Source organism: Nelumbo nucifera, chromosome 2, assembly GCF_055504915.1.
Source record: "Nelumbo nucifera cultivar China Antique chromosome 2, China Antique-T2T, whole genome shotgun sequence".
NCBI lineage: Eukaryota > Viridiplantae > Streptophyta > Magnoliopsida > Proteales > Nelumbonaceae > Nelumbo > Nelumbo nucifera.
This window is the reverse complement of record NC_142650.1, coordinates 98,831,001-98,846,382: the sequence shown is the minus strand read 5'-3', so window position 1 is coordinate 98,846,382 and position 15,382 is coordinate 98,831,001. Positions and strand designations below refer to the sequence as shown.

Here is a 15,382-nt window from a genome sequence, read left to right as displayed (position 1 = left end):
CTGAGGCACGTTCAGCGTTAGGACCCCATCCATAGAGAGAGGAAGGGTGAACTGTCCGACGCACACTGTAGGGAGTTGAGGTTCAAGGGAAGTGTTCGCACCTGAGTTGCACCCGGCGTTGCTGGAGGAAGCCATGGATACTGAAGTTGCAAAGTTTGGTGGAAGAAGGCTTTTCGAAGCATTTACCACAGACGGCGCCAATTGATGGTGCGCGATCTAAGCACTCCTAGCTGGTAGAGGCTGCGCTCCTAGCTGGCGCCGGACAAGATACCTGCGAGGAAGAAGGTGAAGGATTCCCGGGGAGCTCTCCCGGCGGGAACACTCCAATGCTTAAGTCAGAACTTGGTGGAGAGCTGAGAAAGAGAGAGTTGTAGAGAGATAAGCTAAGAGTGGAGATGCGCAATTTGCAATTACCTCTGCTCTTTGGGGGTCGGAGCTCTTATATAGCGGTGTCCTGTCAAATCAAGCATAACCGCCTCTGATTCTCTACCGCAGTTGTTACTTGCCAGGGCTGCACAGGTAATTGTTGCAGAGTACGCCCTGCCAAGCGGGGGACATCTCTCAGGGTTGGCAGGCACGATGCCGCCTGGCGAGAGACGTGGGTGCAAGTCTCCATGTTTAGCAGGTACGGTTGTCAGACAGGAGATCTTCCTATGATACGCCGAGTTGTTTTTCCGCGAGCTGCCTTGCACCGAGCTACCCTGTGCCGAGCTGCAGGTGCCATATCGAGGTGCTTCTACCCAAGGTGGCCTACTTAGGTTTGGGCAGGAATAAATTTATTCTAGCTTAGGAGGCTCCTGGGTTCACCCCGAAGTGCCTTGAGCTCGAGAGATTCCTATCTTGGGAGAACCTTAGCTCGAGACGCTTTCCTTCTTGAGGAGGAGCTCGGGGGCTCCTTTACTTGGGAGGAACTCGGGACTCCTCACCTGGAGGGACCTCGGGGTGGTCCCCCTTTGGGAGAAAGCTCGGGGTAATCGGAGTGTCATCTGGTACCGAGCTGCCATGCTGGATCTTGGCGGATTGGTCCTCCTATGATGAGGTCGGGTCAAATCACCCTCCATCATATACAATTGCTTATATATACAATAATTAAATAAATTAGAATAATAAAATTAAAAATAATTGTTTATTTTATTAATATATATATGGGTCAGGATGGGTTGGGTTGCGGGTTGGGCCATGCTAGCCTGGCCCATAGACCTAATACCCCAGGCCCAACAAGGCCCACACGGTTGTACTAGGCCGCGGGCAACACAACCTGATTTACACCTCTAGTGGTTAGGGGTGCCCACGGTTCAATTAACCGAACCATGGGGCTTTTTTTTGAAAACCGGTAGCTGAAGCCAGTTGGTTAATTGGTTGACCGGTTTGATTAACCGTCAGTTCAGTTTATCAGTTTTTTGGTTTTTTTATTTTTGCAATATATATTATAAAAATATATATATACTTGTCAATTCGATTAACCATCAGTTTTCTATATTGGTTAATCAAAACCGAATCGGTACCTTCATTTTTAAAAACACCGAGCCGAAACCAAACCAACTAATTCAGTTAACCAAATTTTCGATTCGATTTTAATTGATTTTTTTCGGTTGATTCTGTTTTTCGGTTTTTTTTTTTCTCACCCCTACTAGTGGTGTCTCTATGACATGAGCCAGAAGGCCCAGAATACTTGAATGTACTAGATGGGTAGTTGGATAATGGATATGGCTGGAACGTGGATAGGGTGTCTCTTTTCTTTTTGCTAGGGTTGTGCCAATATCTCATTGACATTTGGGCCGTGCTGAAGGGTTCTTTTTCTTTTCTTTTTTGTTGAAAGATTTATGAGACCAATGTTGTTCTCTGAAGCGATAATCGATAGAAGGTGATTTATAGACCATTACTAATCTTCTGTCGGTGACTCATGCAGTCATACTGAACCTCTGGCCTCTGGGGCAGCTTCTTATAATGATTGCTGCGGTTCGAACACACTGTCTATTTTAATTTAAAAAAAAAATAAAAAATTAAAAAATTAAAACATAAAATGGTCGAAAACCGTTGTCTCAATTAACGGGTCAACAGTTGACCGCTTAACCTAATGAATCGCTGATCAAATCAACAGTTTTTTTTACCTAAAAATGGTTTTAAAGTAAAACGGAACTAATTGCTGGTTCTCGAATCAACTGGTCCGACTGTCCGGTCCGATCGGGTCCTGTTCTCAAAGCCATGGCTGATAACACGCTGGGGCAGCTTTATTATTATTACCTCTTTGTTGGTCTTGCAATTAGATAACCTAAAACATGGTCACTTATTCCATAATTTTTTTAAACCTTCTCTTGTATCTAATAAATAAATTACTTAAAGCTCAGTTGAGAAGGAGTACAAAGATAAATATGTAGAATGCAAAGCCTTGTATTTTATATTATTTTATATATTTATGTTGTACATATATTGGTATTTGAATAGCATCATAAGTTAAACTAGGTTTAAAAATGATAAAGATATTATATATTTTTAATAAAATTGATTAAAACGATTTTTTTTATTTTGTTTTATATCATTCACAATGTGAATAATTAAATCCTGTCGAATCCGATCATATTAGATTGAGACAATTGCATACCATTTGCAGCACCAGCACCATCACTAGGGTTTTGACTTTTTTGGTAGAAAGGGTTTTGACAAAGGACCTATGGCTTAGCCCAGAAACTTGGGCTACCATTCTCAGTTGTTTGATTTTTTTTTTAATTTCAAATTATCTTTTTCCTATTTATTTGAATGATTTAGGATTCAACTAGTTTTTTAAATATAATATTGAAGTCCTCTCGATCGACTCTAATAGATCATTGCAAGATTCTGATTGGATTTAATTAATATTCAAATGAAATAGTAGGAGTTTCTTTGTTTTTTCATAATTTATTAGAGAAATAAGTGGATGGTTTTTATAGGGTAAATTACAAAGACCGCCTTGTACTATGGGGTCAGTAACAAATACCCCACTGAACTTTCATTTGCAACAATGACCCTTTTGAAATTTCACTTTTGTGGTAAATACCCCATAACCATTAAGTTGCAGATGACGAAATGAAGTTAAATTACCAAAATGTTCACCTAAACTTTTCTTATTTTCTTTTCCTCACCCTTTTCTCTTAAACCCTAATTGTCCAAAAATAACTCCATTTTCTTCAAATGAAACCAACTAAAATAACAAGAATCGTTTCACTGGCATAGATTTCTTTTTTTTTTAATTCTTGATTCATTTCACTGACATGAATTTCTTCATTTTAGAATATAAAAATTATCCACTCATATCTCTAATAAATCAAGAAAAACCAAACGAAACCATAAGCTTATATCTATCAGAAAGAAACCTCTATCCCATTTTTGAATATTGAATCTAGCTAGAAATCTGCAAGAATATATTAGAGCAACTGAGAGGACTTAAATGTCATCTTAGGAAACTAATTGAATCATAAACCATTCAAATAAATAAGAAAATGGTAGTTTGGGGATTTAAAAAATTTTAAATAGCTGAATGAGAATCTTTTTTGAAGTTAAGCGACGGAACTGTAATAGAGGAAAGTAGTTATCACAAATAGAAAGCTTAGGAGGTCTTTGTCGAAAATGAAAGTTCAGGGGGTATTTGTCACTAACCCCATAGTATAGGGCGTCTTTGTAATTTACCCATTTTTATATTTTAAGATGAAGAAACATGTTTTTTTTAATGTTAGTGAAATTATTCTATTTATTTTAATTGGTTTTATTTAGAGAAAATGGAGGTATTTTTAGTTTAATTGGGGTTTAAGAGAAAAAGCAAGGAAAAGAAAATAAGAAAAGTTCAAGTGGGTATTTTTATAATTTAACGCATTCCATCATTTGACTTAACAACTAAGGGGTAGTTGTTATAAACTGAATGTTCAAGGGGGTCTTTGTTGCTAATGAAAGTTCAGAGGGCAATTACATTGTGTGACCACGTCGCAAGACAAAACCGAGACCCTAATTGATTTTTGAACACTCTAGCAATGTTTTAAAAAATGACCTGGAACCGGAACCATTCTAGCCACTGGTTTCTGGGTCGACGATTCAACCATCCGGTCTGAACAAATAGCCCATTTTGACAAAATAAAATAAAAAATAATTAAAATTAAAAACAACCAAAAAATGTTGAATGGGTCGACGGTTTGACCATCCGGCTCAATGATTCGTTGACCGATTTAACGATTTTTTTACTAGGGACCAGATTTGGGGTAAAACGGAACTGGTTGCTTGAACGATTCCCAGGCCGAATGGTCCAGCCATCCAAGTCAACGATGGTTCTTAAACCATGCACGCTGGTATACGGTGAAAAAGATAAAATATCACATCAAGCTGGTATTTGATTAAAACACTGGGGTGTCCAAAAATCTTTGGGGGATCTAAAGTTTGTCCTCCAATGCTAGTCATAGGAAATATGATTTCGTGGCATATTATTCAAATACTATAAGCTGTGTTTGGTTGCAGTGCAAATGATTTGGCTGTACATTTTGATTTATTTTTGTTTTAAATTTTATTTTATTTTGTTTGGTTGCATTAATAATGAAGTAAAATAAGACTTAAAATCCAAAATAAAATTAAACCAAAATTTACATTTTTTCTTTCATTTGCACTTTCATGCATTTGTACAAGTGAAAATAAAATTACACTACAAAAAAAAAAAAAAAGCTGTAGCAAGTAACAACTGAATGAAAGGTTATAAAAAAAAGTAGCAACTGAAAGAACACTACAAATCAATATCATAGACCTTGAACAATTGGTTGTCAAAATCCGTGGCCATGAGAGCAATTGATTCTACTTAATTAAAGAAATAACAATTAAGCAGAATCAACCAATTTTTAGACTTGAGGAGATAGGTTTGGCCAATAACCTATTAGGCTACTACTGGGACATGTTGGTATCAGGTTATTGTCAATAATCCCCAGAAGTAATGCCATAAAAAAAGATACAATTGAGTACCCTGTGGTAGAGCATTTGATTGCATTATATTGGGTCCATAGCTCTAAAAGAAAGGGGATAGAGGTTCTCATTGATTATTGTCATAAACCTTCTGCTCTCAGGTCCAATTAAAATAATTAATCGCGTAACATTTCAACACCAAATGGGTCCATAGCTCAGTGGTAAAGCATTTGACTGCAGATCAAGAGGTCACCGGTTCGAACCTGGTTGGGCCCTTATTTTCATGTTTTATTTATTTTTTCTAACAATTCTCCTTTAATTAGTTCCCTTCTTTAATATTTCTCTTGATTTGGCGTCTATTTGGAACCAGAAAATGGTGCCACATCAGCGCCATGTAGGAAAAAATTGTGTTCTATAAAACAGCCTTCTGTTTGGAACTGTTTTTCAATAGAAAACGGTGTTCCAAGTCATGCCTTCCTGATTTGGCGTTTCCCGGAGCTGCAGAGGCAGTGATGTGGCAGTGGATAATAGATAAAAGTGCAGAAAACGTTTCCTGGAGCATTAGTACCAAACAGAAAAAGTTATTGTTGCTCCAGGAAATGCCCTACTTGGCAGCAATGATTCCAAACAAAAAAAAAAGGCACCATTTTCTGAAAAAACGGTGCTCCAAGCCACACATCAGCAGCTGCAACTGCAGCATCAATGCCATACATATACTTGGTTAATGGTTCCTTGGCACATTCTACTGTCGCACTCACTCGTCAAATAACTTAGAACTAGCTTTATTATATATATATATATATATATATATATATATATATATAAGACCCCTGGAATATATTTGGATCGGATCTTTTTGGTTCTATTTAGGATCCATTTGGTTTGTACTCAGAATCAAAATCGGAATGATCTATTTCTATGATCTGTTTGATTCAGATAGGAACAGAAATTGGAATGGATTTCATTCTCAAGGGAGGGGAGGGAATGATCATTCCCTCAAATAAGGGACTGCCCAATTCTGTCCAACCAAATAGTTAGAATTGGAATGGGCCATCTCAATTCCAATTCCAGACTCATATTCCCACGAACCAAATGGGACCTTAATTGTTTAGGAGATGGATTTAGCTACTCAAATTCAGAACCCCATGTAAAGAGATGCATGTTAGGTTTTAGGTTTGGTTAATCATCCAATCATCCGGTCATCCCAGAGGGAAATAAATGAGAGAAGAAGTTCTCACTCTTTACATAAATTTTCTCTCGGTTTCAAGTTGGAGCTTGAAAGACAAAATTAGGGTAATTGCATATGCTGACAAATTCTTGGGTTGGCAAAGAGTTATATACAATTAACAGTAGACCCGGACCGTAACCTGATCAAAATACATGAAAATAATTCTATAAGGTTTCAATAGCAGTTGGGGTCTATAGCTCAGTGGTAGAGCATTTGACTGCAGATCAAGAGGTCACCGGTTCGAACCCGGTTGGACCCTTTCTTTTCTCATGCTGGATGAAGTTTTTTTTAATTTTCTCTGTTTGGTTAGGAGATGGATTTAGTGATCAGTTTCAAATTTCATATCTTATTGTATCTTTAAAAAATTGATACGAGATACGGTGGAAAATCAATTGTATCATTTTTTTCTACCGTATTGGATTGTAGCGGGGTGTTGTATTGAGACGTATTTGTAGTGTATTGACTGATATGCTACGAAAAAAGATATGGTCAAAACTGAAAAAAAAATAAAGGGGGAAAACAAGCTTATTTCCTATGAAATAAGTCTTCTTTCACCCCCAAATGACTCTAAAACTGTAAGGCTCATTCCTAAAGTGCTAGATATGCACAAATTTGCAAAAACAAGCATGGATTGTTAATTTTTTGGAGATTTTTCAAATTTTGAAAAAATATGGCAAAATTAGGTAATTTTTTCATTTTTTAACAATATCTTATGATTTTTCCTTGAATGTTCAAATTTATATTGATCTACATTTCTTACATTCAAAATCACATTTTTTTTGTATCACGAGCAGATCTATGGAAATTTCATGAAGATATTTGAGGAAAATATAAATTAACAAAAAATTTGGAAATAATTCTATAAGATTTCAATAGTAGTTGGGGTTCATAGCTCAGTGGTAGAGCATTTGATTGCAGATCAAGAGGTCACTGATTCAAACCCGGTTGGGCCCTCTCTTTTCTCATGTTCGATGAGTTTTTTTAATATTTCTCTTGCTTTGGTTAGGAGATGGATTTAGTGATCAGCTTCAAATTTCATATCTTATTGTATCTTTAAAAATTTGATATGAGATACAGTGGAAAATCAACTGTATCATTTTTTGCTACCGTATTGGATTGTAGCGGGGATGTTGTATTGAGACGTATTTGTAGTGTATTGGACTGATACACTACGAAAAAGATAAGGTCAAAAACTAAAAAAAATAAAGGAGAAAACAAGTTTATTTCCCATGAAATAAGTCTTCTTTCACCCCCAAATGACTTTAAAACTGCAAGCCTCATTCCTAAAGTGCTAGATATGCAAAAAATTGAAAGAAACAAACGTAAATTGTTAATTTTTTTGGAGATTTTTCAAATTTTGAAAAAATATGACCAAAATAGGTAAGTTTTTCAATTTTTTATAATATCTTATATTTTTTCCTTGAATGTTTAAATCTATATTGATCTACATTTCTTACATTCAAAATCACATTTTTTTTGTATCATGAGTAGATCTATGGAAATTTCATGAAGATATTTGAGGAAAATATAAATTAACAAAAAATTTGAAAATATAATTTTTTTCTCTACCTATAAAGACTTAATATGTTTTAGATCTATGGATTTATCTATCATATCCATAGAACAATTGAAATTTCTTCTTTAATAACTATTTTTTGAATATATTGTATAATGCTTATTTATTAATTATAATATTTGAAAACAAAAATAAATAATTATTATTTAAATAATAAATAATTATTAATTATATTTTCACTTAGAAGTTGTGCCCATGCATGTTTTATGATTCGATAGGAGAGTTGGGTTTTTCCCATCACATAAAACTTAAGAATTATAATTTATAAATTATAGTTAAGCATAGTTTTTTTAATAAAATTATAATCAACTACACTGTATTTCTTCATAAAACCATTTAAGTATATTAATTTAATGTACATATACATCATTGTGGTCTTATATTTAGTATTTTTATTTATTAAAATATTTATAGTGCTTCCATGCGTATCTTATGATTTTTATGATTTATTAACTTTTTTTGAAGATTTTTCAAATTTTGAAAAAATATGGCAAAAACAGGTAAGTTTTTCAATTTTTTATAATATCTTATGATTTTTTCCTTGAATGTTTAAATCTATGTTGATTTACATTTCTTACATTCAAAATCACATTTTTTTTGTGTGTTATGAGTAGATCTATGGAAATTTCATGAAGATATTTGAGGAAAATATAAATTAACAAAAAACTTGAAAATGTAATTTTTTTCTCTCTACCTATAAAGACTTAATATGTTTTAGATTTATGGATTTATCTATCATATCCATAGAACAATTGAAATTTCTTCTTTAATAACTATTTTTTGAATATATTGTACAATGTTTATTTATTATAATATTTGAAAATAAAAATAATTACTAATTATATTTCACTTAGAATTTGTGTCTATGCATGTTTTATGATTGGATAGGAGAGTTGGGTTTTTCCCATCACATAAAACATAAGAATTATAATTTGTAAATTATAGTTAAGCATATTTTTTTAATGAAGTTATAATTAACTACACTGTATTTCTTCATAAAACCATTCAAGTATATTAATTTAATATACATATACCTCATTGAGGTCTTATATTTAGTGTTATTGATGTATTTTTATGATTTATTAAAATATTTATGGTGCTTCCATGCGTATCTATGTGTATCATAATTTTTCTCCAATATGCATGTGTTTCCAAGGCATATCCCGATACATCTCCTAAAGTTGCCTTGTTTCAGTTTCAAGTTGAAAGGCACAAAAGTAATTTTGTGTATGTAGGTAAAAAGTTTAGGCAAACTAGGTAGAATACAATATACAAGGTTTTGCATTGTATATCTTTGCATTTGCATTTGTGTTCTTTTCAAACTGAGCCTTCCGATCTAAGAGTGGTCATTTTATGAGAAAAAGCAAGGATTAAGGATTGTATTCAGTCCAAGTCCAAGGTTCAACAATATATTAAATAGGAGAGTTATTGATATTGGCCATTTTTGAAGGATAATACCCTTCTTAGAGGCTAGAGATGTATTGTCTCAACCACTAAATTACGAGGCCTTGTTTACGATAAATGATTTATCTAGGTAAATAATACACTTTATCTGGGCAAGTGTTTCCTATCTAGAGAAGGGCGATTGTTAGTGTTTTCTTTTATTCCCCAAGTAGAGGTGTACAATAACTGAATTATCCAAAAAAAAAGGTGACATTATAAAAGAATAATATTATAACATCACCTATTAGCAATTTTCGATGCATATGGGTAATTAATTTATTCAAGTATGAGGAGAGTATTTCTTTCCTAGGTAAATGAGTCGCTTGGAAATTGTTACTTTTCACAGGACCTACTAATATCTGAAAACGAACATGGGTTTATTTCTTTTCCATGGGACCTACCAACTTATCTATCCCTACTTCCTAGAAAATAAATGAGGCCTAAAAAATCAGGTACTGTTTGGCAAATCTTTTTAAGAAGATTTTCCGACAGCCCAAATGGTCAAAAGATGTAATGAACTTTTGGAATTGTCTTTAAAGATGAGGACCGTTTGGTAAGTATCCTAATCTTCTATGGTCTATTGAGCAATTGTTAAACAAAAGATCATAGGCACAAGAAAAATAGGAAGCTTCACTTGAAGCTTCTAGATTTTTTTATCATTTTGGGCTTCCATGAACATTTTAGGGCATTGGTCTTTTCAGGTTCCTGTCCTTCATTGCCAAATGAACCAAAAGTTGGTTAATTGGTCTTCCAAACTTTGAAAAACCCTAAAATCCATACATAAAGACTTGACAAATGCTCCCTTAAATCAATGAGTATTGCCTTTTTTTGAACATATATACAAATTTTGCATATTGTATATTTCAATACGTCTTTTCTCTTTTCTTCTAGACAAGGAAACAAACATATTGATACTTTGAACCTTGATCGTTTGATCGGTCCATCCATCCCGAGACCTTGGATAGTTGGGAGTTGGGACCAACATTGAGTTATGACCTTTTTATATGTAGATAAAATATTCAGTTAAATCAAGTGTGAAATTCTAATAGATTCCTAGCTCAAAGAGCAATAAGAAATGTTGATGCTTGGATTGGCTGAGGACAACAAGGTAATTTCACTCCCAAGCTTCGGTGGAGATGGTCGAGGCTCTGAAGGTCTAGAAAAGGGGAAGCCGAGGCCGAGGACTGTCTCCGAGGCGGAAGGTCTTCTTCGGATACTGTAGGAGTCGAAGGCTAGCACTGAGTACGGTGTGCAAGGGATCCGATGGAGGTCCTGCAAGGACAGAGGTGTCAGAGACCTCGGTTGGGTACCCGAGGCGAGGACTCCGATGGTCAAGATAATACGGGGGTTGAAGAGAGGGATCTGGTGCAAACGAGGGCTCTGAAGAGGGTGCCCGTATGCACTAGGCTCCCAGGAGGTAAGGTCCTTCACTTAAGTTTTGAGTTAGAGCTAGTATTCACAGGATCCTTTACCTGGAGGGGGGTACCCCGTATTTATACTTGAACTGCCTGGAGGTTGGTGGAGATGGACGCCCCCGATGAGGTCTGTATGAGGGCGGTCAGCGGGAGAAGTGGGGACACTAGGGCGCTCCACTATTGGCTCTGTATGAGGGGAGCAAGGTAGACCCCGCCGTGCTGGACCGAGACCATGGCTAGCATCCGTCGGTTGGGCCAGGTTACCCTACATCACTTGCCCACCACTCCTGAGGCCGAGGTAGAGACTTTGGCTTTAACCAAGGGGAGTAGCAATGGTGGGCGCTAGTGGGCCTGGGACTAGGGGGTACCCTGCAAAGGCGTCGAATTTCTCGTGCCTTCGCTCGCTTCGTCTTTCGCGAGCGGGGAACAAGGTTCCTAGCGCGCTTCGACCATCTAGGAAGGTCAAGCGGCAGGGCCTTGAGAGAGCCGAGCCCATGCCTTCTCGTACTAACGGCTCGAAGGTGCATGTTGCGCTGGCATCTCGGGATGGCACGTGGGGACCGTGCCCAACACGGATTCAAAGACCAGGTGAGACTACCGTATGCGAAACGGCCTTCTGGGTAGGCTGGTGTGCGCATTCGCTGGGTTAAAGGGCCCAAACTGGCGGGTCATGGTGACCGGGTCCATTGGTTTGCCTGGGATGTCATTTCATCTTCCGAGGGTGCGCGGCTAGGGATACAATGCATTTGTCTTGCTGATGCGGAGGTCCCCGCAGCCATTGGATCTGTCGCGATCTGAGCCGTTGCATGGGCATCGTTTCATCTTCCGAGGTTGGGCACCGAGTGGCGTGCTGCGGTTGGGTTGTGGAAGGAAAGGTTTCTTAGTCGTTGGTTTCGACGAGATCTGGGCCGTTCATTCTTCTTTAAATAGGGGCCTTAGTGTCAATTTTTCTCCATCATTTGTCTCTAGGCAACCTCGCATTCGAGTGAACCATTGCTCCCAGAGCTTCGATTTTCTAGCACAACTTGTCTTCCTCCTTCCCTTCATCTTTAGGTAATTCTTTTCACCATGTCTCATTTTGTTTCTAGCCCTGAGTGCTATGAGCTTCCGATTAGCTTGGAAGGGAGTTCTCCTTCGACTTCATTCCCTTCTTCCCCAAGTTCCTCGGTAGTCGTCCCCCCTCGGTGGGAGGTGATGGTGCTAAAGGAGAGGATAGCCTCTGGGGGTGCCGAGGGTAGCCGCCGAGGGTAGCCGCTGAGGAAGTGACCCTCCCTGTGAGAGCGCCGCATCAATGACATCGAGGGAGCCGAAGGGTTCCCCCCCAAGCCGAGGGGAGGAGACCCCAAATCGCGCCCCAGGGATGGTGGCCGAAAGTGCTTCCCAAGGGGCGGCCAGGGCTGATCTTTTGTGTTCGGAGTTCGACAATTCTCTAGATGTAAATCAGATTAACTCCCTGGATAGGCAGTACTTCATACCTCGGACTTACACCGTTAGGGTGCCCGATGTAGGTGACCGGCCATGGACTCCCGAGGAGGGGGAGATCTGCGTCTACCAACACTTCCTCCATTTCGGCCTTAGATTTCCCCTTCACCCTCTAATTTCCAAGTTGTTGAGGTGGCATGGGATCACCCTCAGCCAATTAGTACCCAACGCTCTTAGGACCATGGTTGCCATGCTGGTGGTGGCTCAACTTCAGGGGGTGGAGCTGATGCCGAAGCTCTTCCGAGCTATGTTGGTGCCGAGGAAGCATACTTCCGAGGCTGGTATCTACTATTTCCAACCCCGTAGGAATAAGTCCGTAGACAACCCTTCGTCCATCCACAATTGGAAGAGTAAGTTCTTCTTCCTATCTTGCCCCGAGGGTTGGTCTTTCAATTCGGGATGGGGAGAGGCTTGCTTGACGGTGGACAAGAGTGCCCCCCTGCTTCGGGACGAGGAGGCTGCTGATCTAGCTCACCTACTCGTGCTGTGGAGAGTTTGACACCAGCCCTTGGTGGAGGAGGAGCTCCCGCTGGTGTTCGCGGGGCTCAGTCCTGGTCCACTTGGTAGGAGAGGTGTTGTAGTTTTTTTTCTTTAACACGTTCCCTTTGTCTTTGGCTTGCTGTACTAACACCTTCTTGTTTATTTGCAGAGGTACCCATGGACATCAAGAAGCTCTTGTTAGAGAAGGCATGGGGCAAGCAGAGGGCTTAGGCTTAGAAGAAGGCCGGATAGCAAACTCCGAAGGGCTTGGTCGAGGGAAAGCCTGTAAGGAACGACCGGATTACCGCCCCTCCATTGAGGGGAAATGCACAACATGTCCCTGTCAACCAAGGGGACAAGGGCAAGAGGCTAGGGGCCGAAGACGATAGGAAGTCGGCAGTCGAAGGCAATAAGAGGTCGATAGATCGTGTGAAGGAGCCCGTAGAAGGGGTCGAAGCCAGTCAGATGAGGTCGGTTCTTGCAGTCGAGGCTGGGAAGAAGAGGCCCACCAAGGGAACACCAAAGGGGCAGCCGTCGATGAAGGTGGCTCATCAAGAGCGCCTTGTTGGGGGTTGCCGAAGAGGCCGGGCAGCCCACAAAAGTTTTCCACCCTAGTGGTCCATCTACGAGGGGGATTCTATTACAGAGAAGGGGGTCGGGAAGGCCTTGATGAGCGGGGTGATTCTGCCGAGGGATCTCTTCGAGATGATGCAGAGTGACCCCCAATTTGTTTACAACAAGGGACTCTACCACGTGGACGAGGTACATTCCTTGCCCTTTTCTCTTCGTGATTTCCCCATTTTTTTGTGGCATTATTGATGGCACTTGATGCCGGTCTACCACCACTTCATCAACCTAGGAGATCGAATGGGCCTCACCTTGGAATGCTTAGAGAAGATTAACGAGAAGATCCAAGTAAAGGTTGCCACCGCCAAGAGCAACTGAGACAAGTTTAGGGCTGCCCACAAGGACGAGCAGCAGCTCCTAGTGGCCTTGGAGGACGACCTGAAGGCTGTGAAGGCTCACCTCGACAAGCTACAAGAGGCACTAAAGACATTTGAGGAGGAGAGGGATCGTCTCAACAGCCTCTCCATAGAGTCCAATCGGAGAGAGGTGGGCCGAGGAACGAGCAGTCGAGGCGGACAAGCGGGCAGCTAAGGCTAAGAAACGGGCGGTCAAGGTGGACAGGCGGGCGTTTGAGGTCGAGAGGTGGGTAGCCGAAGCGGTTGAGGCTTTCAAGCTCTCTACCGAGTACTAGAATGTCCTCGCCAAGTATGCTTCTGCGAGTTACCTGGACGGGATCAAGGACACTATGAGGGTCGTCCAACAAGTGATGCCCGAGTTTGATGTTGATGGGCTAAAGGTAATACCTCACTCTCCTTCGGCTTCAGTTGCGATTGTTGATGAGGCTTCTGAAGGTGTCAAGGTCTCTACACCCCCTCCTCCGGCCGGTGGTGATGCTTAGTGGGGCTCTTTTGGCCTTCTCTGCTTTTTCTCTCTTTTTTTTGTGATTGTAAATATGTTCGGCCTAAGAGGCCGTAAAACTTTTTTGTAAAGGCTCAATACTTGAAGTTAATGAAAAAAAATCATGCATTCTTTTTGTACATTGTGCTCCTTTTGTTTTGTGCATTGTGTTCTCCCTTTCTTTCTTCTTTCTTTTTTTTTCTTCGCTGAGGGGTCCCTGCCCCTTCCAACGATGAGACCACAGGGCACACACAAAAAGTTGCTTATACTGGCTCGTTATACGCACGCCTTAGGTTGTTAGGTGGGAGAGGTCGAGGTAGAGCTGCACAACTGAAGTGCGGCTCACCTGGCCTAATTCCTTCTAAGTGTTCACTTAGGCAAAGCCAAGGTGGCCTACTAAAATGTGGGGGAGAGGCCGAGGTAGAGCTGAAGCTTGTCTAGCTCCCTTCCTCTCGTGGTTTCTTAGGCAAAGCCGAGATGACGCTTTGAGGAGGTCGGGGTCTCAGGCTAAGGCGAACCACTGAGTTAGTCGGGGTTGCCGCCTTTAGTTAATCGCGCTGTGTATAAGACCAAGAGGCCATTGGTTGCTGAGGCAGGCAGTGAGGCATGCGAGGCCTCAGTCGTCTTGGGGTAATCTGATGAAGTGTTAGGGTGTTCGCTATTAGTAATATGTCATGGCGACGGTTTGACACGAGTGCATGGTCCTTGGGAGAGGCTGTAAGTATCGACCACTTGCGAAGTCGAGGGGTCTTAGAGACTTAGTGAGACCATGTGTTAAGTTTTGAGCTGAAGAGGAACTTTGCTTCATTCATTCATTACTTCATCAAAAAATTACACTCATCTGTAGTACATCCAAAGGTTCTTTGAGTTTCATGTCTGAGGGATGGGTCTTCCATCTAAATGTTCAAAAGGAAAGGTGTCGGGGCCGATGACTTGCCTGATCCTGTAGGGGCCTTCCCAGTTGAGGCCCAGCTTTCCTACTCCAGGTTCGGGGACCATCACCTTCCTGAGGACGAGGTCTCCCTCTTGGTAGTGCCTTTCTTTCACTTTCAAGTTGTAGTAACAGGCCACTCGTTGCTGGTAGGCAACCACCCTAATCTGTGCCTACTCTTGGGCTTCTTCCAGTAGATGCAGGTTTGCTCTAAGTGCCTCATTGTTCTCAACTTCACTTTATGCTTTAGTTCAGAGCATCGGCTGGTCGATCTTTGTTGGGATAACTGCTTCTATACCGTAGGTCAGGCCGAACGAGGTCTCTCCCGTGGCCGTCTGAGGTGTGGTTCGGTATGCCCAGAGGACACTGTTTAGCTCATCCTCCAACAAGCCTTTGGCTAGGTCTATTCTGGTATACAGTCCATCCAAGATTATCCTACTGGTGACCTCGAC

General features: G+C 40.4%; 3 non-coding genes across 3 annotated transcripts; all 3 read left to right on the top strand.

Moving 5' to 3' along the window:
• Positions 1-5,115: 5,115 nt before the first annotated feature.
• On the top strand, positions 5,116-5,187 carry TRNAC-GCA (transfer RNA cysteine (anticodon GCA)). The gene has a single exon. It is a non-coding gene; the product is annotated as a tRNA-Cys (tRNA).
• A 1,139-nt stretch (positions 5,188-6,326) lies between these two features.
• Positions 6,327-6,398, top strand: TRNAC-GCA (transfer RNA cysteine (anticodon GCA)). Its single transcript has one exon. It is a non-coding gene; the product is annotated as a tRNA-Cys (tRNA).
• A 623-nt stretch (positions 6,399-7,021) lies between these two features.
• TRNAC-GCA (transfer RNA cysteine (anticodon GCA)) lies at positions 7,022-7,093 on the top strand. Its single transcript has one exon. It is a non-coding gene; the product is annotated as a tRNA-Cys (tRNA).
• Positions 7,094-15,382: the final 8,289 nt, after the last annotated feature.